Genomic DNA, 24,227 nt, shown 5'->3' with positions numbered 1-24,227 from the left:
CAGTCATCGTTAAGTTTTAAATGAGAGACATACATATTTGACACATTCTTGAAGAACATTTCGATTTCCTAAAAAATCATTAGAGGTTTCGACAGGATTTTTTTTGAAAAATGTCATATTTACATGAAAGTTCTCAAAAACTCATTTTTGAAAATAAGTTTTCAATTTATGATTGTTCCAATATTTTTGTATGTTTCTATGGACCACTCACTTCACATTTTTAAAGGGTTTTGTTTTTTGAAATATTGTGTTTATATAAAAATACGTCTTCCAAACCTTTTTTTGGCTCGACGTTCGCATTGGAACTTGGCCTGCCTCTCTTTGACTTAGTGTTCTCAAGAGTGTTCTTAAAGCACTTCCACAGTTATCGATTGGAGGGTTTTCTTTGCTGCCATCGCATGAATTTTACAGTGTTTGGCAAGTACAATTATATACTATGCCCAGGGAGTCGGGAAAATTTCCGTCTCCGGATTGACGATCCATAGCCTTAACCACTAAAAATACGTGTCCTCTCTTCTCTTCTTCTCTTCTTGGCGTAACGTCCTCACTGGGACAAAGCCTGCTTCTCAGCTTAGTGTTCTATGAGCACTTCCACAGTTATTAACTGAGAGCTTCCTCTGCCAATGACCATTTTTGCATGTGTATATCGTGTGGCAGGCACGAAGATACTCTATGCCCAAGGAGTTCAAGGAAATTTCCTTTACGAAAAGATCCTGGACCGACCGGGAATCGAACCCGTCACCCTCAGCATGGTCATGCTGAATACCCGTGCGTTTACCGCCTCGGCTATATGGGCCCTAGTATAAGTGTATTATTCATTATTTTCCATCATGTAAGTTTCATCAGAAAGTACTATTCGAATTCGCAATAATCAAACATGTTTTCTTTATTGTGACATTCTAAGTAGGGTGATTCGCTAATTGTTGAACACCACCCAAATGTTGAACAGTTTCTGAAAATTTTATTATAAATCAAACTAACATAAATTTTACTCAACGTTAACGTATGATGTAGATGCGTATACATGTGTGTTACGATATTAATCCAATTAAGTTACAAAATTATACATATTTTACGTCAAAATTATTGATTGCAAATTTTGTACCGATGATGACACGAAAACTGATTAATTTTAAGAAATTGCTCTTACGAAATAAGCTTTGCTGAAAAATCGGCCACAAATATCAAAGTAACACCATAGTTACAAGAACTGGAAGGATATCCTTAACAGTTTAACAATGTTTAAAATCACATTTTCATAGTAATTTCATTTGTAAAAAATATTTTTCTTATCACACTATCATTATGCATCTAGGATCCAATTGTTGAACACTGACATAACCTACGATGTTAGCATGACAGCCAGATTTTTTTTCCACTCCTAATCGTGCATGTCATGGCTTTTCCCCTTACCGAAAAAATGAATAAATGAATTAAATTAAAAAAAAAAAAAAATTAAGGGCGTTCCAGGGATGTTCCAGGGGTGTTGCAGAGGGCTTCAGGATGGCTCTAAGGGTTTTCAATGGGTTTCAAGGGCGTTCCAGAAGTGTTCCAGAGGGATTCAGAGTGTTAAGGTGGTCCCAGAAGTATTTCAGGGCGTTCCAGAGGGGTTTAGGAGCGATCCACGAGTTTGCAAGGGATTTCAGAATCATTGCAGGGGTGTTCTAGGGGGTTAAGTGGGTCCTATGGGTATCCAGGAGTGTTTCAGGGGCTTTCAAAGGCGTTCCTTTCTTCAATCGTTTTCGCTTCTAGTCAAATCTTTTCAGTCATTTTTTACATCTAGTCATGTTTAAAACGATTTCAGTCAACTAGAGCTCTTTTCAAATGAGAAGCAATTGCCTGTCATTTGAATAAATTGCCACTCAAATGACTTACTGGCCACAAAACACGAAAAACCCGGAAAAATTCCACCAGAGTGAAAAATTATCGGATGTCGGGTCAAAGCCGGGTCAAATCTTATCAAATGTTGGACCACTGTTGGACCCACATCGGATAACTGTAGGGTCTATGTTGGGTTTGGTAGCCAAAATAAAAATAGATCAATGATAGGTTGATGTCGGGTTTTACGTCATCAATTACGAACAAAGCTTGAACCGCTCAACAATTAGCGAGAATCGTCCAACATTAGGATGAGCTAGCTTAAGGAAGCGTTCAACATTTAGGTAACAGACTTCCCATACAAATGTTCTATTTTCTCTTAGAAAATGAAATTTAAGGGAATTTGAATTCAATGGGAAGTATAAGGAATAAGTGGATCTAGACGTTCACTTGATAATTTTCAAGTAAAGTGGAATTATGCACGGAAAAATAAACGAAAACAAAAATGCCAGTACTAACCGTTCAACAATTGGTGAATTACCCTACTCTAACTTTAAAAGTGTTAAATGGCTCAAAATTTAACTGAAAATAGTTTAATATAATAGTTTAACGCTGTCAAATTTTGATAAGAATCGGGGCAGTATGGATAGTTCCACAATCTAAATAGCGCACACGGACCTTAGCATTGTTGAAAAATGCCTAAATTTACTCTGACGCGGTTTGAGTTTTGATTTCAAGAAACAAAAAAATCCGAACCGATTTTGATGAAACTTTTACCGCTTGATATGTGTTAAGTCGGAAACCTACAGTGAATCTTTCAGACGTTTTTACAAATTGACAGCGAAGTTATAGCCAACACCATTTTTTACAGTGATGCACAACATTCCAAAAATCTCATTTTCTTGCGTCTGAGATATCTTCGCAAATACTCTACCAATTTTTATGAAATTTTCATAGGATCATCTACATATACTATACAGTAACTGTTCAAAAAAATCAGCTGTTTGGACGTGTTCAATCAAAAGTTTTACACTATTTTCTGTGGTGTTTTTTTTCGAGTCCAGGCCTTACATATTTTTTCCTATAATTGAAATTCAAAACATTAAAAAATGAATAAAAAGAATTAGTGAATTTAAAAAAGAAAAAAAAAAGAAAAATGTATAAGACTTTGTGAAATGCCGAGATATTTTACAGTTTTTACCACAAAAGCATAAATGTTTTCTTAGATATGGAATTTTCAGACCATTTCAAATAACATTTCACAATGTCAATTTTCTTCTTGATTTTTTGAATTTTTTGTTATGGATGGATGTAGGAAAAAACTATGTAATTGTTTTTTTTTTGTTTCATCAGAACTTGTACGTAGAATCTATTTTTGATTTCAAAAATCTCCAAAAAAATCCCTTTTGTTTGTTTTAAAAATCGATGATAAAAAAAATCGATAAAAAAATAGTTAAAAGCATTTGATCATCCTGGGCTACTAAGGGAATCGCGCCACTTGTGCGGTGGCTTCTATATTCGTCTGTTTCCCACTATAATGCAGTCAAATTTGAACCAATTGACACAATTTTTGGAATGCGGTGAGATAGGTATGGTATCTACTCGTGTACAATATTTCAAGTCAATTGGTTCAACATTGACTGAGTTATAGTGGGAAACAGACGAATATAGAAGCCACCGCCCAAGTGGCGCGATACCCTAGGTAATTTTAAGGCTGAAATACAACTTTCTACGAAAAAAAAAATTAAAAAAAAGGAAGTGTAAGGGTTTTGGAAAATTGAAATTACATATATGACATTCAAAAATCCAATTTTAGAGCGCTTAGCCCAACAAACATTATTGCTGTACAATGGATTAATAAACCGCTCTTAAGCTTAACTTTAGAAATTCTAGCTGAATGAGCTGTTATTCAGCTATCATTGTTACTTGGGACGTTACCCCGTAAATCTCAATGTTTTCGGCTCAAACTAGGAGGTTGATCTTTCTATGTGATTGGATTGCACGAATTGCAATTTAAAACTAATAGGCCACACCCTAATATACAACTATAGGACATATTCACGTCGATTATGTGAGAACTCGAGGTAGAAAATATTTCAAGTCCATATTCATTAGCTAGTTTCCGTTAGGCAGTATTCACGACGTGAGTCAATGCTGATGACTGCTAAAAGGTACCCAAATACGTCACTTGTCGTGGAGACGGTGATTCATCAGCAAGCACCTTTAGCTACTTAGAAGATCTTGGCAGTGCGAGATTTTTATGAGAACGTGTGTCATAATCGTGCATGGCATTGGAACCCAGTGTATTGCTGCGCTTCACATCTACGATGAGGTGACATGATTACTGATGGAGTTCAGTGTAGGTACATATGGAATCCAAGATTTTATATCAACGTGCGTAGATGGGGCGTGCGATGGGGCGCTAGAGTCAAATCCGGTTATACGAATGCTATGACGACCACGTTTTAAGCTTGGTTTTGCCATTGCTGGTCGCAGCTGTTAGTCATGCGCCGCCTGCTACTTATAGGTACCGGGTTGATCGTGATCGTGAATTTAAAGTTGTGCAAAATATGATTCTGCTCAGACCTTACGCTGCATTGCATATTGGAGCGCTCTGCTCGCCGTGCGAGCATGAGTAAACACTTTGAAAGCCCTCACCGGCGAGGTACCAGTCCTACAGCAGCAGAAGCACAGAAAATGAGAAACCCAAACACAAATCGATAAATAGGTTAACGAGTGCTGAGCACTCGTTGAAGTCTCCGTCGCCGCGCCAACCCGCATCGGATTGTTGGCGTCTGAGCGCTGACTAATCTTTATCCGATAGTTTATGGCGTAGTGCTGTAAATATCACGACATTTACCGGGTTTCACCAATAATGCAGCGAAGAAGTTGGGCAAAGCTTCGTCACTGACATCGACGCGCGCCACGCCGTCGTGAACTGGTCTTTGTTTCTGACTGCAGTTTGTTGTGGATATTAACTTACCACGATTGGCACAAAAGGAATCACTCTTCAGAACCTGTCCTGCAAAACTGGTGGCAGGCGGCAGCTGCAATCGAGGCACGGCAATCAAAGTTTCGATATCTTTCCCGAAGAAGCCCCAACCGCATCCGACCGATCGACGAGCGTTGTAAGGAGAAACGACGATTAAGAACCATGTAGCGGTACTTTCCGGCTATCCGTCCGAGGGCAGCCAGGCCAGGAAATGTGGTTTCTTGCGCATTCGCTCTGTTTTATGGGCCGAACAACAACCGCAAAAGGGGAAGACTATATGGCTTGGCATGACGGTTCCTTCGCCGCAGCACGCTGCCACCGTGCAGAACAAGGAAACGGTCCTCTCGTAATTATCCCCCAAAGAACAAGATCTTTAAAGGGACACGACAAAAGACATCATTCTCCGTGCCCGGCGTTCGATTGACGATCAACGACAACTACTGAACACTGCGTTTAATAATGATGTGTTCACTAGGATTTTAGACACTCAGATTAGGAAATTATGCTCCATAGCTACAATATTTGACGCGGAAGCTGGAGATTCGAAAATACTGGTTTATCCGATGATAGTTTGAGTGGTGTAGCTCAAAGTGGAAGCATCTGCACAAAGTTTTTCCAAAAGGATCGCGATCGTACAGCAGACTAGATGGGTTTCTTGTACGCTTTGTGAAGGGTCTCCAGTTAGCCTAGTGGTTAAGGCTATGGAACCCCAATCCGGAGACGTCGGGTTCGATTCTCGTTCCGGTCGGTAAAAATTTCTCGACTCCCTAGGCTAGTGTATCATTGTGCTTTCCCCTTACAATATACAAAAGTCATGCAATGGTAGGCAAAGGAAGCCCTTCAATGAATAACTGTGGAAGTGCTCTAAGAAAACTAAGTTGAAGAAAGGCAGGCCAATTTACAGTGGGAACGTATAGCCATACAGAAGAAGAAGAAGCAGAAGGAGAATCAGAAGAAGAATAAGAACGCCTTGTGTGCCGAATTGAAAGTATCGAAAGCATTCAAACGTTATAGCTATGGTTTACTATAATGGAGCATTACTCCGCCATTCCGGCCAGCACGAACAGATGTGCTCCCAAAGTGCCAAGTGTTGTGATTCGAATAGTGTACCAACCACCCACTTTTTCAATCGATGTGCTGGGGTCCAATGAAACAAGGGCGGTGCAAAACCCAAATCGAAATTCCGCCGTGTGATCAACACGAATATCACAAGTTGGTTCACATCGAGCCCTGATGAAGATCCCAACCACAGGATCGAAAGGTTGGCGATGATCTAAAATAATAAACGCTTTTCTTGTGACTGAAAGCCGAAAAATATCAAGTTTCTAAGAATGTTCAAAAGGGTTTTAAGCTGTTTCGGGGTATCAGGTGATATCAGGGACAAATCTCCTGGAACGCTCCTGAAATCGCCTGAAACTCCTAAGAACACCCTTGTAACACCCCCGGAAACCCTTGGTATTCCCTTGAAGCTTTTTATTTCTAAGGATTCCTTCAGGAATGCTTTTAAGGAGTCCTCCAGAAATTCTTTCAGGGGTTCCTCAAGGAATTCCGGCAGGAATTTATCACAGAATTCCTCCAGGGTTTTCTCCAAAGTTTTCTCCAGAAATTCCTCCAGGGATTCAACAATGAACTCCTTCAACAATTCCTCCAAAATTTCCTCTTAATATTTTTCCAGAAATTCCTCCATGATCTTCTCCAGAATTTGTGCTGGGTGAGTGCGACTGGAAATTTGGCCCAATAAAAGAGCCGAAACGTCGGGCAAAGCAAAACTCACCGTTTTGATTAGTCCAAGACTGAGAAAGCCAATTTTTCCGGAAGTAACAAATTTCCAGTCGCACTCACCCAGCACAATCCCTAAGATGGCTGCTATACAGAACAACAGCTTCTCAAGATTTTTTTTCTGCAATTCTTCCAGAAATTCCCCTATAAATTGCTCCGGAAATGCCTTTAAGAATTCTTTTGGATATTCCTCCAGGAATTTCTCCAGGAATTCCTTCAGGGATCCGTCCATAAATTCCTCCAAATGTCTTTCCAGAAGATTCTCCAGGAATTCCTCTAGAAATTCCTGCGCGGAAACCTCCAAGCTTTTTCTCAAGTATTCCTTAAGAAGTGCTTCCAGGAATTCTTCCAGAAATTCTTTCAGGGGTTCCTCAAAGAAATCCTGCAGGAATTTATCTCGGAATTCTTCCAGGGTTTCCTCTATCGATTCATCCAAAGTTTTCTCCAAGAATTCCTTTAGGAATTTGACAAGGAATTACTTCAGTAATTCCTCCAAAATTTCCTCCTAATATTTTTCCAGAAATTCCTCCATGAACTTCTCCAGATTTTTTTTCTGCAATTCTTCAAGAAATTTCCCTATAAATTGCTCCGGAAATGCCATGTGAAATTCTTTTGGAAATTCCTCCAGGAATTTCTCCAGGGATCCGTCCATAAATTCCTCCAAATGTCTTTCCAGAAGTTTCTCCAGGAATTCCTCTAGAAATTCCTGCACGGAAACCTCCAGGCTTTTTCCCAAGTATTCCTTCAGGAGTGCTTCCAGAAATTCCTCCAGAAATTCTTTCAGGGGTTCCTCGAAGAAATCCTGCAGGAATTTATCTCGGAATTCTTCCAGGGTTTCCTCTATCGATTGATCCAAAGTTTTCTCCAGGAATTCCTCCAGGGGTTCAACAAGGAACTACTTCAGGAATTCCTCCAGATTTTTTTTTCCAGGAATTCTTCCAAAACTTCCTTCATGGATTGCTCCAGAAATGCCTTCAGGAATTCTTCCGGAAATACTTCGCGGATTTCTTTAGAAATGCCTCCAGGGATTCCTCCTGAATGTTCTCCACGGAATACTCCTGAAGTTCCTCCAGGGATTTATCCTGGCAATACGGTAATTTGTCTAGAAATTCCTCCAGGGACTTCTTCAAGAGTTTTCGAGAGCCTCCACCAAGAATTCTTCCAAGCATTTTTTTTTTTAGTAATGCCTCCAGGGATTTAAGCAGCATTTTTGCATTTATATGCACGAATTACAAAAATGGTGCATAAAATTTAACTGTGGCGTATAAAATGCCTTGAAAATGATATAATGAAAATCAAGAAGATGCATAGAATTTAAAAAAGGTGTGTGGTGTGATTGAGTATGGTACATTATGTACCGTAATGATCAAGTGAACGTCAAGATAGCGCATGCGTGGTAAGTACAGGGGATGGCCAAAATGTTTGGGATAAGCAACTTTTTTTTCTCTCACAAAAAAGTCCAACATGCTATAACTTATCATAGAGCGCTTCAAAAAATCTCAAATTTTGACTGTTTGTTTACCTACTATATGTGCATCATTGGTACAAATTTGGGCTCGATTGATTAATATTTCGCAAAGTTAGAACCGTTCGGGTAAAACACTATTTTTTAGACAACTCATTTTTGAGCTGTCATATCTCGGAAACCAGTGAACCGAATTGAATGAAATTTTGAACGAACACTAACAATATGCAAATGCTTCACAAACTATTAAAACATAGGTACTTTTTAAACGTTGAAAAAAGTTATCATGGATTGACACTTTTTGGATTTTTCTCGAAAAAAATATTTTTTTTACATCAATGTCAATAAATTTTAGTGTTGATATCCAAAGATTTTCCACTTCTGTTCTCAAGTTATCGCCAATCAGATATATTAGAGCCTATTTAGATTGAAGGAAGAACACATTTAATAATTTTTGTGTGGTATTGTAAATTTGACTTATTTTCCTCTATACGAGTAAAAATTTCAACCCAGTATAACTTAATCCGCCGCGAGAAAATATTACATTTTATAACGTCGTATCAAGTACCAATATATTGTTGATAAACGTTAAAAAATTCATTCAATTCGGTTCACTGGTTTCCGAGATATGACAGTTCAAAAATTAGTTGTCTAAAAAATAGTGTTTTACCCGAACGGTTCTAACTTCGCGAAAAATTAATCAATCAAGCCCAAATTTGTTCCAATGATGCACATATAGTAGGTTGACAAGCAGTCAAAATTTGAGATTTTTTGATACACTCTATGAAAAGTTACAGCATGTTGATTTTTTTTTGTGCGAGAAAAAAAGTTGCCTATCCCAAACATTTTGGCCATCCCCTGTAATTGAACGGTAAGACGCTACAGGGGATTTGAAGATGTTGGTGCATAAAATCCATATTTCGTGCGGACATAAAGGTGCATTATGTCAACAGCGTGGTGCATAGGATCCCCCGATAACACTGAGATCATTTAGATGGTGCATGGAATGCTGATATGAAGCAGGACATTCAAAGATGGTACATGATGTCAGTATGATGCATTAGAGCCGACATGGGTCATGGTACATAGAATGCTATTTTGATGTACGTAATTTCAAATGAAAATAATGGTGCAATAGATGCCTAGATGATATAGTGAACGCCCCAATTGCGCTTGAAAAGCTTTGGTAGTGCATGAAATTTAATGATGTTGCATGATTTCGCATTAGACACATAATTGATTCAAAGATGGTGCGTGACATGGTACCTAGATGATTCTGTGAACATCATGGTGGTGCATGGAATGCAAAGAAGCTGCATGATGTCAGTATGGTGCATTAGTTTCACCATGATTCTGTTATACTCAAAATGTTTCATATTCAGGTGCACAAATTTCAAAAATGGTGCAAGAAACTTGATATGGAGCGGAAAACAACGTGGTCTATGAACATGGAATGCTATCTTGTATGCGAAATGCCAAAATGGTGCATGGAATTCAAATGTGAACTACATCATTAGGGTGCATAAGATGCCTAGATGATATAGTGAATGTTAAAATGGTGCATAAAAAGCTTTGAAGAAGCTTTGGTGCATGATGCTAGTGGACTGCATTGATTGCCACCGTTATTGAGTAATCATCAATATGTTGCATAGTTGGGTGCACGAATTGCAAAAATGGTGCATAGAATACAAAGAAATGTATTAAATGTGATGCTCACACCATTATGGTACATTAGATGCCTAGGTGATATAATGAACGATGAAATGGTACTTGGGAAGCTTTGCAAGAAACTTAATCATGGTGCATGATATCAGTATGATGCAGTAGATACCTAATTGATTAAAAGACAGTGCATGAGATCAGCATAATGCGTGGATGCCTAGATGGTACTGTGGACATCATGATGGTGCATGGAAAGCTTTGATCTAAGTGTACTGTATTAGTTGCTACTTTATATCCAGTGGGCTGAAAGTCTCTATAATAAAGACAAATCAATCAATTATATCCAGTGATTCTCGATACTTTGTATGACTAGGTGCACAAATTGCAAAAATGATGTATGGAATTCAATGTGGTGCCGAAGTCACCATGGTTCACGTACATGGAATACAGTTTTGGAATACGAAATTTGAAAATGGTGCATGCTATTCAAATGTGGTGCTGAAATCACTGATTGGATAAAAGATGGTGCGTGAGATCAGCATGAATGCATAGATGAACATCATGGTTGTGCGTGGAATACTGAGAAATTGCATGTGTCAGTATGGTGCACCTTTCCCTGATTCTCAACATTGCATGGTAAGATGCAAGGTGCATGAATTGCAGAATTTAATCTGATAAGGAAGTCAACATGCATCAGGTATATGAAATACAATTTGGTGTACGATGTACCAAAATGAAGCCAATAAAATTCAAATGTGAATTAAATGCCTAGATGGTATATTAGATGAGATGTTCAAATGGTGCAAGAAATTTGAAGATGTTGCATGATGCCAGTATGCTGCATTTGATGGCAATATAATTCAATTAGTCTCAATATCGTGCATGAGATGTTATTAACCTTCGATCAGTCGCATCTTTCGAGGTCCGCAACATATTTCTTAGATATATTTTGTTATAAAAGAGGGGCAAAAGTTCCAACGAGAATTTATTGTGTAATTTTTTGAAACTTCTTTCGTATGTTGTATTTCAATTATAGTCGGCCTCTTTTCGGAAATTACTGACCATCTAATTCTGCAAAGCAGTGTACAAGGAACGCAAAACAAGTTTTCGCGAAAGCCACACAGTGCAATCTGGTTGCGCTTGCTACTCCAAAGGATTGAAATGAAACTGTACCTTGCTGCCTTAGCGAAGCGAACCCGAACCTGGAACCACACGCGAGGGAGACCACTTTCTAAATTGGAAAACGTCATTTAACAACACTGACTGTGACGACGCGCTCTCCGTAGGAACAGGAAAGAAAGGCACAACACGTAGAAAAAACCGGGACAGGTTTTTTTTGGCGATTTTTATGATTGGATCTCGCCTGCCGCGTGCTGCTTTCCATATTGGTTCGTTGGAAGAAGGTACCGTAATCCGGGGTAACATTGATCAGAATTTTCGGTCTTTCTTGAACAATTTCCTTGTTAAAGCAAATTTTACATGTTTTATATTTTTAAAACAAGTACTGACCCTCTGATTATGTGTTAAGCTACTCGAAAGAGTATTGTTAAACTTTCAAACATGTTTAAATAGACTTTTTAATCTAATTTTTGATTTTGTTGATTTGGGGTAACATTGATCATGTCAGTGACCAATGTTCGTTTGTGTTGAAAATACCCTTACTTACTAAATTCGGGGTCGCTGATTTAGAATATGTTGTCCAAATTCTTACAAGTAATTTACTTTTTGAGTTATTTTAGGATTAAAATCCTCCAAACCGCGAATAACGCCTAAAGGTAGGCAATTACTTAAGAAATTGATAGCCTACTTTTAATAAATCGTATATTTTATTGAAAAGTAGCATTTTCATAAAAGTTTCAGTTATAAAATCCAACTCTAGGATATCATATTGAAGTAATACAGTGATTTCGAACCTCATATTGCATCTAGTATTCATGCCAAGCATGAATGTTTGACAATGTATTTCATTGCGTTGCGAAACACAGTTATGGAAAAATCGATTTATTCCAAAGTTTATGAAATTAAATTTTCAAGAATTACATGTCCTTTAATAGCTAAATAATAGCAGATTCCGATATACCATTCGATAGCAGAAACTGATTCAATGTAAAATGCTTGTTTGAACATTTCATGAGGTCGGTCAAGCTGATCAATGTTACCCCGCTGATCAATGATACCCCGTTTTACGGTACACAAAAGCGGGTGCGCTTCTCGCAAAATATTGTCTTGCGGTGAAACGTTTTGAATGAGCGCGTCTCTCGCGGATCGCCGCGCCGCCTCGCCGCACGGTCAATGGGTGAGTGTGGTTCCGCGCCCAAACAGGGTATCGGTTGGTCGGTCGTTCGGTCGGTGCTGCTGAACTGGATTTTACCGGGCACTTATTTTCACTCCGTGCCGCCTCACGCCGCCGCGCCGCCACGCGGTTTGTTTTGACTTGACGGCGATGGGTTCGTCCGGTCCGGTTCGGTCCGGGTTGTGCGGTCGAAATGTTGCAAAATCAAGTTCAATGACGCACGTGATCGACGATTTTCGGCGTGCTTGTGCACTTAATGAAGGTTTCGAGAGTGGTATGAGGTTGATAGGCGTTCGAGCTTTTTGCTGTTTTTTAAATCAGTAATCAGTCTATTTACAGTTGAAAGTACATTGAGATGTCAAGTTTGTGTATTTAGTTACTATTTCGTCAATTTAGGCTTTATATTAACTACTCTAATGTTCGTTAAAGTGATAATTTAGGCTATCTTTTTTATCTGTATTAACGAGATTGTTGGCCCTCAGCTAATTCATCCATGGCTTAATTTCGCTTCCAAAGGAAAAAGTGTAATAATGTTCGTCGGAATTATATTTGGACAAGCATTGTGTAAGTGGAAAAGGTCCTCAATAAAGACAAGTTAAAATTAGTCACCTGTGAGACCTTTTTGCACTTTAATTATACTTCAACTGTACATACAGGGTTATTCTTATTTTTGCATGCATTTCTATTACGGTTTAATCTACGTAGTTATATGAATAAAGACTGGACTCGAAAAAAAATGAGACACAAAGAATAATGTATACCTTTGATTGCGTGCACAAAAATAGCTGATTTTTTGACCAGAAATAGTACATAAAAATTTCATCAAAATCGGTTAAGTGTTGGCGGAGATATCGTCGAAACAAGAGACTTACCATTTGAGAATCTTGGGCCAAACAAACACTTTAAAAAATATCACATTTTTTACCTAAAACTGTAGAGTCAAAAATACTGAACCGATTTCAATGAAAATTTTTCTGTACAAAAAGTATGTATGTAGATGTATTGTGTCAAAATTTCATTCAATTTGATTTGACCTTTAAAAAGTTATAGCCATATATGTAGCACTATGTCACAATAAGCAGATGTGGTTTTCGGTATAGTGACATTCTAACTTTTAAAATGTTCAATCAAAATGGCTGAAATTTTCACAGATTCACACAACGATTTTAAACTGTCAAAGTTTCCAAAAAAATCGGGACAGTGTTGCCAATACTACAGTCAAAATAATGCACACTGATTTTAAAATATTAAAAAGTGCCCAAAATTTGAAAACCCCGTTTTTTTTTTGTTTGAATTGTTAAAAAAAAGTACTGAACCGATTATAATGAAATTTTCATCACTTATTATGACTTACTTGAAGAACTTACAGTCAAATTTTCAGACGTTTTTATGAGCTAACAACCAAGTTATAGCCTAAACAATTTTTAAAATGGAAGCCCATATTGTGTCGACAATTTTTGCGCCAATACTGAACCGATTTTGATGAAACTTTTAGGGCATTAACTACACATAATATGCTATTCCTGGTTAAACAATCAGCTATTTTTGTGAACGCAATCAAAAGTTATACATTATTTTGAGTGTTTCATTTTTCTCGAGTCCAGTCTTTATTCTCTGCTCTTATGCCTGTGACAATTAGGAATACTCTCGCTTTTGTCTTCTTTCCATTTTAGGACCTCTGTGAAAAGTTTCCGTGAATCCGAATGATCAGGTGGAGTTTTGTATGTATGATAAATTGGTGAGCTCGTTTCATTCAGTTGTATTTAAAAAAAAAGTATTTTATTGTACACCATTCAAATGTACGCCGTAAATATGTTTATGAAAATTCTGAAGAAATAGGATTATTTCAAAATTTATTTGTTTTGAGATGTTCAAGCAGTATTGTAAGTTATAGTTATGACTTCCTCAACTAGTTTGACATAGCTCGACATTTCAAATGTAGTTTTGTGAAGAACACAATGCTGAATTATTTCTGGGGCCCGTGGTGCAATGGTCACACGGTCACTTCATTAGTGGATGGCCATGGGTTCGATCCCAGCCCCGGCATTTACCATTTTTTGTCAGTTGCTCTTTCCCTCCGAGAGCCTATGCGCTAACGGAACCGGAAACTTGGATATCGGCTAACGGCAACTCATGATGGACCCCCAATCGGACTGGGAAAGGAACAAGAGGCCCACATCAACATACATACTCGTGCTTATCATTCTACCATGGCCTGGCCAGGGTAGAAAAGTGACAACAGCGCAAAAGCAACCAGTTCGATATACTAAAATTAGAATAGAATACATTTAAGCGTAGTGCCCTAGTGGACAAAAGAGCTGTAAATAAGGTTAAGTGGTTAAGAATAAATGCTTAATTAATCAAAATTTGAACTTTTCTCAAAGTTGACCACAGAAAGAACATACCCAGGTCCAGATGCAACTAATTGAGTCATGCTCTAATAACTGCTCTTTCGTGAGTTTTACCTCATGACACGCACATAGAACACAAATCTACCTGTAAGTACATAAGTGCACGTGGAATTGCGCATGTAAACAACAGTCATATTTTTCTCCATCCATTATGCAGCGCTAAATCGCACACAATAGGACAGCACCGCATGCAGCACGCACGCACATAATAATGCACAACAACACTGCACTTCCTAGTAAGGTGACACACTTTTGTTTGATTCTGCCTGCCATATACGTTCGTTCCATACCATACACAGTCTATAGGTCCGCCAGTCAACCAGCCATATTGCAACGGGTTTAATAAGCAAAACAAAACGGTATCGCTCATTATAGCTCTTTAGTATAGTAGCATCGAGGGACACGGACAACCGGCTGAACAATAAACAAACCGGTGCATCTCTTCCGAACCTACTCCCAGTAGGTATAGTGTCAACAACATCATCAAGAGGGAGTGATTTATTGAACGATGAGACTCTGTGTAGTGAACGTGGGACTAATTGTACCCGTTGGGTCTTTGTTGGAGGCAATTCATAAGTGATTAAGGGTTGAGCCAAACTCTAGGCCACTTTCAAATTTTGTATAAACACGGTCTAAATCTCTACGAAAGAGGGAGTTCTAAACGTTCGAGTACGTGGTGAACAACAGCAACCTCGAAAGTCATGTGTGTTCTTGGATATTTCTATCAATGCAGAATTACTCAATACAACAAAATCCCTTACATTTGGGCAGTCGATCAAGTTCACACATTTATGACCGGTTTTATCAAGTGTTGCATCCTCACATGCGTTGAATAGATGTGTCAAGCTTTAAGCACTGAGAATTTTCTGTGCTTCAGATACACAGATAAAAATAATGAGGATTACATACACGTCATGTAAGCTTCATTTTAGTTATGTAAACTTCCAGCTATGATGGTTTACATCATATATCATGTAATTTTGTGTTATATGTCATGTAAAAACTCAGAATCATGCTGAATTACATGAAATATAATGGAAGCTTACATGATATTTTATGAAATTTACATGACTTGCCATGTAAACTTCTGTGAAATCCAACGCTCCAATCATGTGCATTATATGCCACAGAAATTTACACTTTTTTTCGATCTGTGTAGGGGAGACTGAGGAGACTTGATCCCTGGAGAGACTTGTTCCCTCCGTATTTTCTCGGAATCAAAAACAGTTTTCTTCTAGCATATTTTTTCCAAAACTACATCTTGACAGACGACAATGTTTTAGTTACAATTGATTTTGATTGTGCATTGCATTATTTTTTAATGGTTGATGGTTTGTTTTCAGTCCTTCAGAAATTTTTTTGACGATTCCGAAAATTTTCAATAACTTTGTAAAAAATTAACCAAATCGTGTCAAAAAAATGAAATAGTGTAAATAAAATACTATCAAACGTATTTATTCAAATAAGGCTGTTATATAAATATTTTAATGAATGCAGCTTGGCATGGGGAGACTTGATCCCTCGAGGATTACACAAACATTATACATGTGAAAAATAAATTTCTATTTGGAAGCCTCTATTTTCTCGGAATTCTAGTACATTCAATGATAAAACGTGTCAGATAATTATTATTTCATTACACACCATAAAAAGAGGGATCAAGTCTCCCCATTTTCAGAATACAGCATAACCTTAACAATTTAAGGAAATCTTATATTTTCAAATTCACCACTTTCATCAAAAATACAAGAAAACTTGAAATGAAAATGAATAAGAAGCTTCTGGAGTTATTTTCCCTTTTTTAAATTAACCATGTGCTCAAAAGAGGATCAATTGTGGCCCATTTTTGAAAAATACATCATAAGACATGCCTCCATAAAAACTCAGTTTTGAAAACTTTAACAAAAATTTAAAGTCCTTCTGTTGTGTATGAACTTGCAATAGATGTTTACCTTCCATTCTGTACGAAAAACGGATCAAGTTTTGTGTTTTTCTTGAAGTTATAGGCAAATTAGAAAAAGTGATCAAGTCTCCCCAGTCTCCCCTACTGTACTGCACACACAAACGGCGAAAAATACACATATCGAAAATAGAGTGTAAAATTCTATGACATATGATGCACATGGTTGGAGCGTGGGATATCATAGAAGTTTACATGATATATCATGTAAAGTTCACGAAATGTCATGCAAACTTCCATTATATGTCATGTAATTCATGCATGACTCTGAGAGTTTACATGACATATAACACAAATTTACATGATATATCATGTAAACCATCATAACACTAACTTTACATGATTAAAATGAAGTTTACATGACGTGTAAATCTCATTATTTTTATCTGTGTATGGTAAAACCAGATAAATTTAAGGTTATCTTAAACGTATTGCCATTTTGATCTAGCCAATAAAGTTGAACTTAGCTTAGCTTAGACTGACTATGGTTGCTTTGCTACTTCGTGGTTGACGCGAACCAATGACAGCGACACAATAAATCAACTGAATAATTGACTGGGAGTGGTCAACCATTCTCACTGTGCAACCTGCAGAGGCTCTTCTTAGTGGTACAATAACGGCGCCGGCCACGTCCTTGCAATCAGTTTGGAAGAGGAAAGGAATATTAGTACCAAATTTTGTTAAGTGAAGGATCGCGTTTACCGCTGCATTCACTAAGTAATATGACCTTTGATTTACAATGCCTATCAGAAGGCCGCGCTCTTGTTCGATTCACGTGGCAAACAAATAATCGATCAGCCACATCGGGTGGTCGCTCAATATTTACTACTAGCGTCGTGACAAAATAAACAACCTGTCTCACTATTGGTCACTGCATACGGCGGTAACTATAATATTTTCTTCCAAGTCATTGACGTTTCTTTCGCAAGCTCTTCATGAAACCATCCATGTTAGATTAAAAATGTGTAATGACGGCACGGTGGCACCCTTCCAGGAGGGTTTTCTGGGATTCCACAGGAATTCCATCGGCGATTTCTCCAAGACATTCTTCGCGGTGTCTCCACAAATTTGTTCCAGGACTCCTCCAGGAGTTTTATGTGAGATTCCCAATGTTGATGATTCTCTGGTTTTTTTTTTCAGGAGTTGCTTCTGAGATTCCTTAAGAGATTTTGTTTTTGATTCCTTGAAGTCCTTTTGCCAGGATTTTGCCAAGAAGTACTCCAGAGATTCTTTCAGAGAATTTCTCTGGAATTTCTACTTCAGAAATTTTTTTTTTTTTTTGGAATGTCTTCAGATTATTTTTTTTTTACTTCCAGAAGGTATTCCTGTGAATTCCAGCAATTTTACCCGGGTTTTCTTTCGGGATTACACCAAACGGGGATTGTTTCAGGAATTTGTTCCGAGATTCCTCCAGAAACTCCTTCCAACATTCCGTCAGGGATTTCTTCCAGGAATCAAAGCGAGATTCCTCCCGAAGATCTTTAGGAATTCTTTCTGATATCCTTACAGAAATCCTACAAAAACTTCTTACAGTATTCCTCGAAAAACTTCGCCAGGTTTTTTCCAGGACCTCCTTCCGGGATCTCTATGGTAGTTCCACCGGGAACTTCTTCCGGATTTCCTCCAGGAACTACTTCCAGGATTCTTTCAGGAGCTCCATCAGGGATTCCTCCGAGATTTTTTTATCTAGGTTTCTGTCAGGAGTTTCTTCTGGAATTTCTCCAGGATTCCCTCGTGTATTTCTTCGGGAACTTCTGCCGAGATTCCTTTTGGAACTCTTTCTGGGATTCCTCTTGGAACTCATTCTGGAAAATTCTTCCGGAATTCTTTCAGAATATGCTTCCAGGGTCACTAGGAACTCTTATTATTATTATTAGCTTTATTAAGGAGATTTTCAGCCCGAGGCAGGTTTATCTCCAAATGAATAACTACCCGAGTAGGTGGAAGGATCTGATGAATAGTATATTCAGTTATTATTGATTAAATTACTGAAGGGCAAAAACTGATATTGGTTTGATTGAGATAAGAGCTAAAAGATCAGAAATAATAGCAAAATCTAATATGGTGAACTACTCAATAATAGCTCGTTAAGATATTACAAGACCAAAACAATAGCAGGCAAGATTTGTCACTTTTTTCTAGAAAAATAAAAATAAAAAATGTCAGCATCCAGCATCGAACCTACGACCTTAGGATTCATAGGCGGCGATATTTACCACTCAAGTGTGGCTCGCTGTTGCAAATAATATGGGGATAAGAGCATGCGGTTCTTCGTTTCCACAGCTCAGAAAGGGGCATATGGCATTTCACTAACATTGAGCCATCTCTATGGGTGTATGTGTTCCATTTCGTGCACAAGAGCTAAACTTGTTCATATGTAGAAATTTTCAGCTATTTCGACAAGAACAAAAATTGATATTATATCACTTTGAGCTATTCGTGCGATATTCATTAGATTTTTGAATAACTCATCAAAATCACATCGAGCTATGACAGCAAAAAATGTTCGATTTGAGATATGATTTAGATGATCTCGTCTACCCGGGTAGGAACTCTTTTCTGGATTCCTTCAAGCTTCGTTCGGAATTCCTGCAGATCCTTCTGGAATTCCTCTAGAAGTTCATTCTGCAATTCTTTCAGATGTTTCTAATGGAAATCCTCCAGAAGTTTATTGGGGAGTATTTTGTAGTTCTTGTTTATTGATTTCCTCGTGAAGTTCCTACAGGATTTCCATGAGGAAATACTCCAGCAAGTTCCTTCTGGTTTTCATCAGAAGCTGTTTGGAAAATCTCGGATGGAATGGGAGGATTCCCGAAACTTCAAGAAAACCCCCTTGAAGTGCCAGAAGGAATTTCAGAAGAAATCCTGGAAGAAGTTTCTGAGATGAAACCTGTTACGAACCTCAGAAGACACTCCTGGAAAGACCCCAGGGGTAACTTCATAAGGAACCCCAAAAAGAATCTTAGATATAGCTCCCTGAGGAATCACTGAAAGAAATCCTAGAGGTATCCTAGAAAACAATTGTGAAGAAACCACGGAAGGAATTCCAGGAAGAATCTCAGGAAAAAATGCTTGGTTAATCTTGGAAGGAGTAATACTGAGGGATCCCGGAATGAATTTCTAGAGAAATTTCGTAAGGATTTTTTTAAATCCAGGAGCTCCTGGAATCTTTTCGCCAGCACCTCCCACAACTGCAACAACCTCTGCAAGTATACCTCAAGCAAAATCCCTGTTGGATTTCCGAAAGGATTTCCTGAAGGAATCTCTTGTAGAATTCCGGAAGAAACCTCTAAAGGAATTAACATACACAGGAATTGTTCACTCGTGGTAAACATTGAGTAGTATTTTCGTTTCCGTGCATGTTGTGGATGACAAGATCGGTGCTCTAGAAAACGCGAGTTAAAAATGCACCTGGACGCGCTCTCATTTCACCTTAAGAAATCCTAAAAACAATCTCCAGTAGTCATCTTAGGTGTGTGAATAATTAGCTGTGAGATAAAATTCACGGAAAATAAGCAAAAGATTAAGTAGGTAATTCTAGTAGAAATTACTACTGAATTCCTGAAGTTAACTCGGAAGAAATGCCCAAAGGAATCCAGAAAAATGTAATGCGCTGAAGCTCGGCAGCAATCGCAGGAGAAACACGGGAAGAAATACTCAGCGAAACGAATTCCGGTAAGAATCATAGAATGAATCCCGGTTGAAATTCGCAACAAAACTCTTTTTAAACCAGTGATTCTCAACGGTAATCCTGGATTATGTTCCTGAAAACAGTTTCAGCAGTTGTGAAGCGTGTGAAGGACTAGCTATAAGTAAAACGTAAAAACAGTAATCTTAAGAGACATTTCAGGAAGAATTCCGAGAATAATTTCGGAAGGAATCTCGGGAGGAATGCCTAAAGGAAGCACGGGAGAAACACCGAAATAAGTCTTGAGAGGATTGGGGACTACGAAGGTAATCATTTAGTTTACGGTTTTCTGTGAGAAGTGAAGGAGGGAAGATGGTTTGCTTTTTTTCACTCATACGCCCATAAGAAACCCAGTAGAAAAAAAGAGTGTTTCCCGGCTCATCAACCTTCTTTGTCGCGAATTGAAGAGTCGCGAGATGAATTTGCAACAAAACTCCTTTCAAACTAGTGATCTTCAACGGTCATCAGGCCTGAATCATGCTCAAGCAGAACCTATTAGCAACTGGAGTATTCGTGTTCCTCGAATAAGAACGATTTTTGGCAGGTGAACTGCGTGTGACACTAAATCATGAACCACGAGCTCGCTGCCGTGAACGATGTTCGAAGTTGGCAACACTTCTAAGCGTTCTGCACTACGACTACTGATGGAAGAGGAAGCAAGTAATTTCAGTTGCCGGACTTCTGTTTGTTTTGAAAATAAAGGAAACAAGATGCTGTAAACTGTTCTTGGTGAAGACTTATCAGCCTGTATGGAGGACGTTATAAAACAGCTATGGCAGATTATGCACGAAAAAAGTGACACGACGACGATTGAGTATCAGGGACACTGTCGAGTCCCTTCGAATTTCGCAAAGAGTTGGCAAAGCGGTGGTCTTTCATGCTTGCAGTTTAGCAATGCTTTAGAGGGTGTAAATCAATGAAGTTCAAAGGTTAAGTCTCTACCTGATGTTCATTGATTACAAAAAAGCTTTCGACCGTTTCAATCACAAAAACATGTAGTGTAGAATTAGCATTAGGGGTAATATGAAAACCCTAAGCGTTTGTGGTCGTTTCCAATAGAAATATGACATTTTTTTTTTATTATTCGTTCTGTAATATCGTAGATGGTACCTAGTCGAAATACAAACAGTGGAGAATGCTGAAAGCTTCCAAATGGTGGCCGAAAAAGACACCACGATTTTAAGAAGGCATTGTTAACTGTTATAACTTTAAGAAATGTTACTTAGCTTAGCTTTCATGGTTGCACCTCCATGATTGATCTGAACTGATATGGATTGCACTGAGATACAACTAAATAAAGGGCTGGTACCAGTGTTGGGAATACTCACTTGCAAAAAGTTATACTTACTTGCTTCTATCTCAGTCCAGAAGCATACTTTAAAAAATGATGTTTGAAGGGCTTTTAGATTGTAGTTTAATCTAAAAGTTTGCTAAATAAAGTAACGGTCGCAGACGCATACCAAAACCGTAAAAGAGCTGTGAGTACATGGTGAGTATAAATTACACGAATTTTACTCATTTCGTACTCACAGCTCTCTCACAACTTTGGTATGCGTCTGCGACCTTTACTTTATTTGGCAAACTTTTAGATTTAACTACAATCTAAAAGCCCTTTAAACATCATTTTTTGATAACATGCTTCTGGACTGCGATAGAAGCAAGTGAGTATCACTCTTGCATCTGAGTATTCCCAACACTGGCTGGTACATTTCACTTATCCTTAAAGTGCAATTTTTAAGCAGCTCATACAATTTTTGAAGCAATACTGACGCCGGCCAAGTCCCTACAGTCAGTTGGGGAGAGAAAGAAACAGCCTAAGTGTGATGTTTGGTACTACTAGAGACCGAGAGCACTCCGTGTCCCCACAACCAGCACGGATGAGATATTTGTAGGTAGGGTAGGATATGAGATCTAGGAGTACCTTTGGTCGGTGATGCGACCAATATGGATATATATGGGAGATAGATTGTGTGTTGAGTACTCTGAAGGAGAAGCGGCGTAGCTCGCTTGGTTGCTTGCGGGCGTTATATTTTGGATTGACAGTGTGTTGTGCAAGTTGGAAGGAATAGAAACGGCTTCCAAAACCCGTTTCTGTTCTAGCGATGGATATGAATGATATTAATATACACGAGTTGTATATGTAAGAGAAGGAGAGATTGAACCTAGGGTTTTCTGAATACGAAACAGAAGCGGTCAACATCAATATTTAAGGTTAATGCATTAGCTTAGCTTAGCTTAATTTACACTGACTATACATGCCAATGGTTGCTCCTCCGTGATTGATCTGAACTGGTATGCATTGCATTTGTAAGTTTAAGAGATGTGCAGAAAAACAGTCAGATTATTGTACGCACTGATGCACGCCAGTGAAACCTGGTGTGTATCAGTGTTGCCGTAGATTTAGTTATCAAAACAAATGTAATTTTTGTTTTGGCGGCTGGGTTTTCTCAATGCCTAATTATTTTGTTCGCTGGTCTACACTAGATCAATAATTATGGATGAGTTAGTTACATCCACATAAACTCTTTACAAAAATCCAACAGCTGCTGAACGAGAAGTAGCACTAGTTGATTCATTACCCGGGTAGAGGTAAATGGCAAACCAAAAACAAAAGAATAACAAATTTTATTGTCATAACTTATTTTGTCATTCATGAGTTCTTCATGAAGAGCTTGAAACAACATGTCAATAGCATAATATGATATCATATCAAAATATGCCATTCGCTTGTCATTTATCAAATTTGGAAGAATAACTACTGAATGTTTTATTTTGCTATCATAACAAATTTTGCAATTGATGAGATATTGTTGACCTCTTACGAGTTTGATGAACCATCGCAGTTTTGGCACTTATTAAGAACAACATAAAGACAAAGTTTGAAGTTTGGTTATTCTAAAGGTAAATTTTGATATTTTTTTTGTGGCAGGCAAATAACTAATTTTGATATTGTTCTGTTTTCAACAACTTGCAATTCTCAACCTTAAATTTTTTTTGTTCTTGGTTTGCCATTGTAATGTCAAAATTTGACATTCTTAAGTTGTTTTATAGAACAATGTCAGTTATTATTTTTGCCCTTTTGTCACTTATTTCAAACAAACCAATGACAAATTTTACCATTCAGTAATTCTTTTTGAATGGCAAAACTTGCAATCGTTTTGTTATTCTTTTCTGCTCGGGTAGAATTCAATTATAGCTTCGATCAACGCTTTGCTGCTGCACATTCCGGCAGCCAAGAACAGTTTAATTGGCCTTGAAAAACGGCTTATGGCGATCGAATCATTCAAAGGTGTACATCCATGATAGTAAATACCACAAATATAGTCCATTTTTCACGCTCGAATGACTTTTCTATATTTATCAGCTGGTGCTGCAAAGTTCCTTTCCGTCAGTGCACCCAACAGAGTTTGTTTGTCAAACAGAAGGAGGAGAAGCCCATAGTCTGGCCAAGGAGGAATGAATGTTCCTCCTGAATGCCCGTGAGGTATGAACAAACATTCGTTCGCTCGTCAGGCAACCCGACCGGTTAAAAACAAAACAGAAGCGTTTAACGCGATCCATCCATCCTTGATGATGGTGCCGTTTGTTGCAACCAATTTGCTGGCTGCTGAATGTGAAAGGAGGGAAAGACCTAAGTGAAAACATTGACCCATTTTGTGCGAGATCGTTGTTGGTTTCTGGTGGCTGACTGATGTAGACAGCTTTCTGTTCTATTAAGTTTCCTGCCCATGAAGAGATCGAGATGGGAGAGCGCGTACAAATCCCTAATGTTCCCGAATTAATTACTCAATCGTTTTCGCTCGTTGCTTCTTCTGCTGCTGCTGCTTCCATATCGCCCAAACATCATCGGCCGGCCGGTAATGAGGTGAATCCGAAGCGAAATAATTTTGCTATGTTGTTGCTCTCAATCATGACCGAGCAGCAGCTAGTTTGCAAACGCGCGCTGGCTGGAATTAGAAGTCGGAGGTGGTATAATCAATCTCCTACAAGAAAGGCCAACGACCTGGATGCCCGGCCAGCAAGTCCAGCGAAGCGCAACCGGACCATTGTTCTTGGATTACAGCAGCAGCAGCACCGGGGGTAGATGTTCTCAGCAGAGTCTACCCGGGTCGTGTGAAGGTGAATTTTAATGCAGATAGAGGAATACAACAGCAACAAG

At 38.4% G+C, this 24,227-nt stretch overlaps 1 protein-coding gene across 3 annotated transcripts in view; it reads right to left on the bottom strand.

Moving 5' to 3' along the window:
- The window catches only part of LOC109621807 (signal-induced proliferation-associated 1-like protein 2), a 273,361-nt gene that overhangs the window by 111,968 nt on the left and 137,166 nt on the right, over nt 1-24,227 (bottom strand). The gene's annotated exons all lie outside the window — the stretch shown is intronic.

Source organism: Aedes albopictus, chromosome 2, assembly GCF_035046485.1.
Source record: "Aedes albopictus strain Foshan chromosome 2, AalbF5, whole genome shotgun sequence".
Taxonomy (NCBI): Eukaryota; Metazoa; Arthropoda; class Insecta; order Diptera; family Culicidae; genus Aedes; species Aedes albopictus.
Note: the sequence above shows the minus strand (reverse complement) of the source record. Positions and strands in the feature narration are given on the sequence as shown.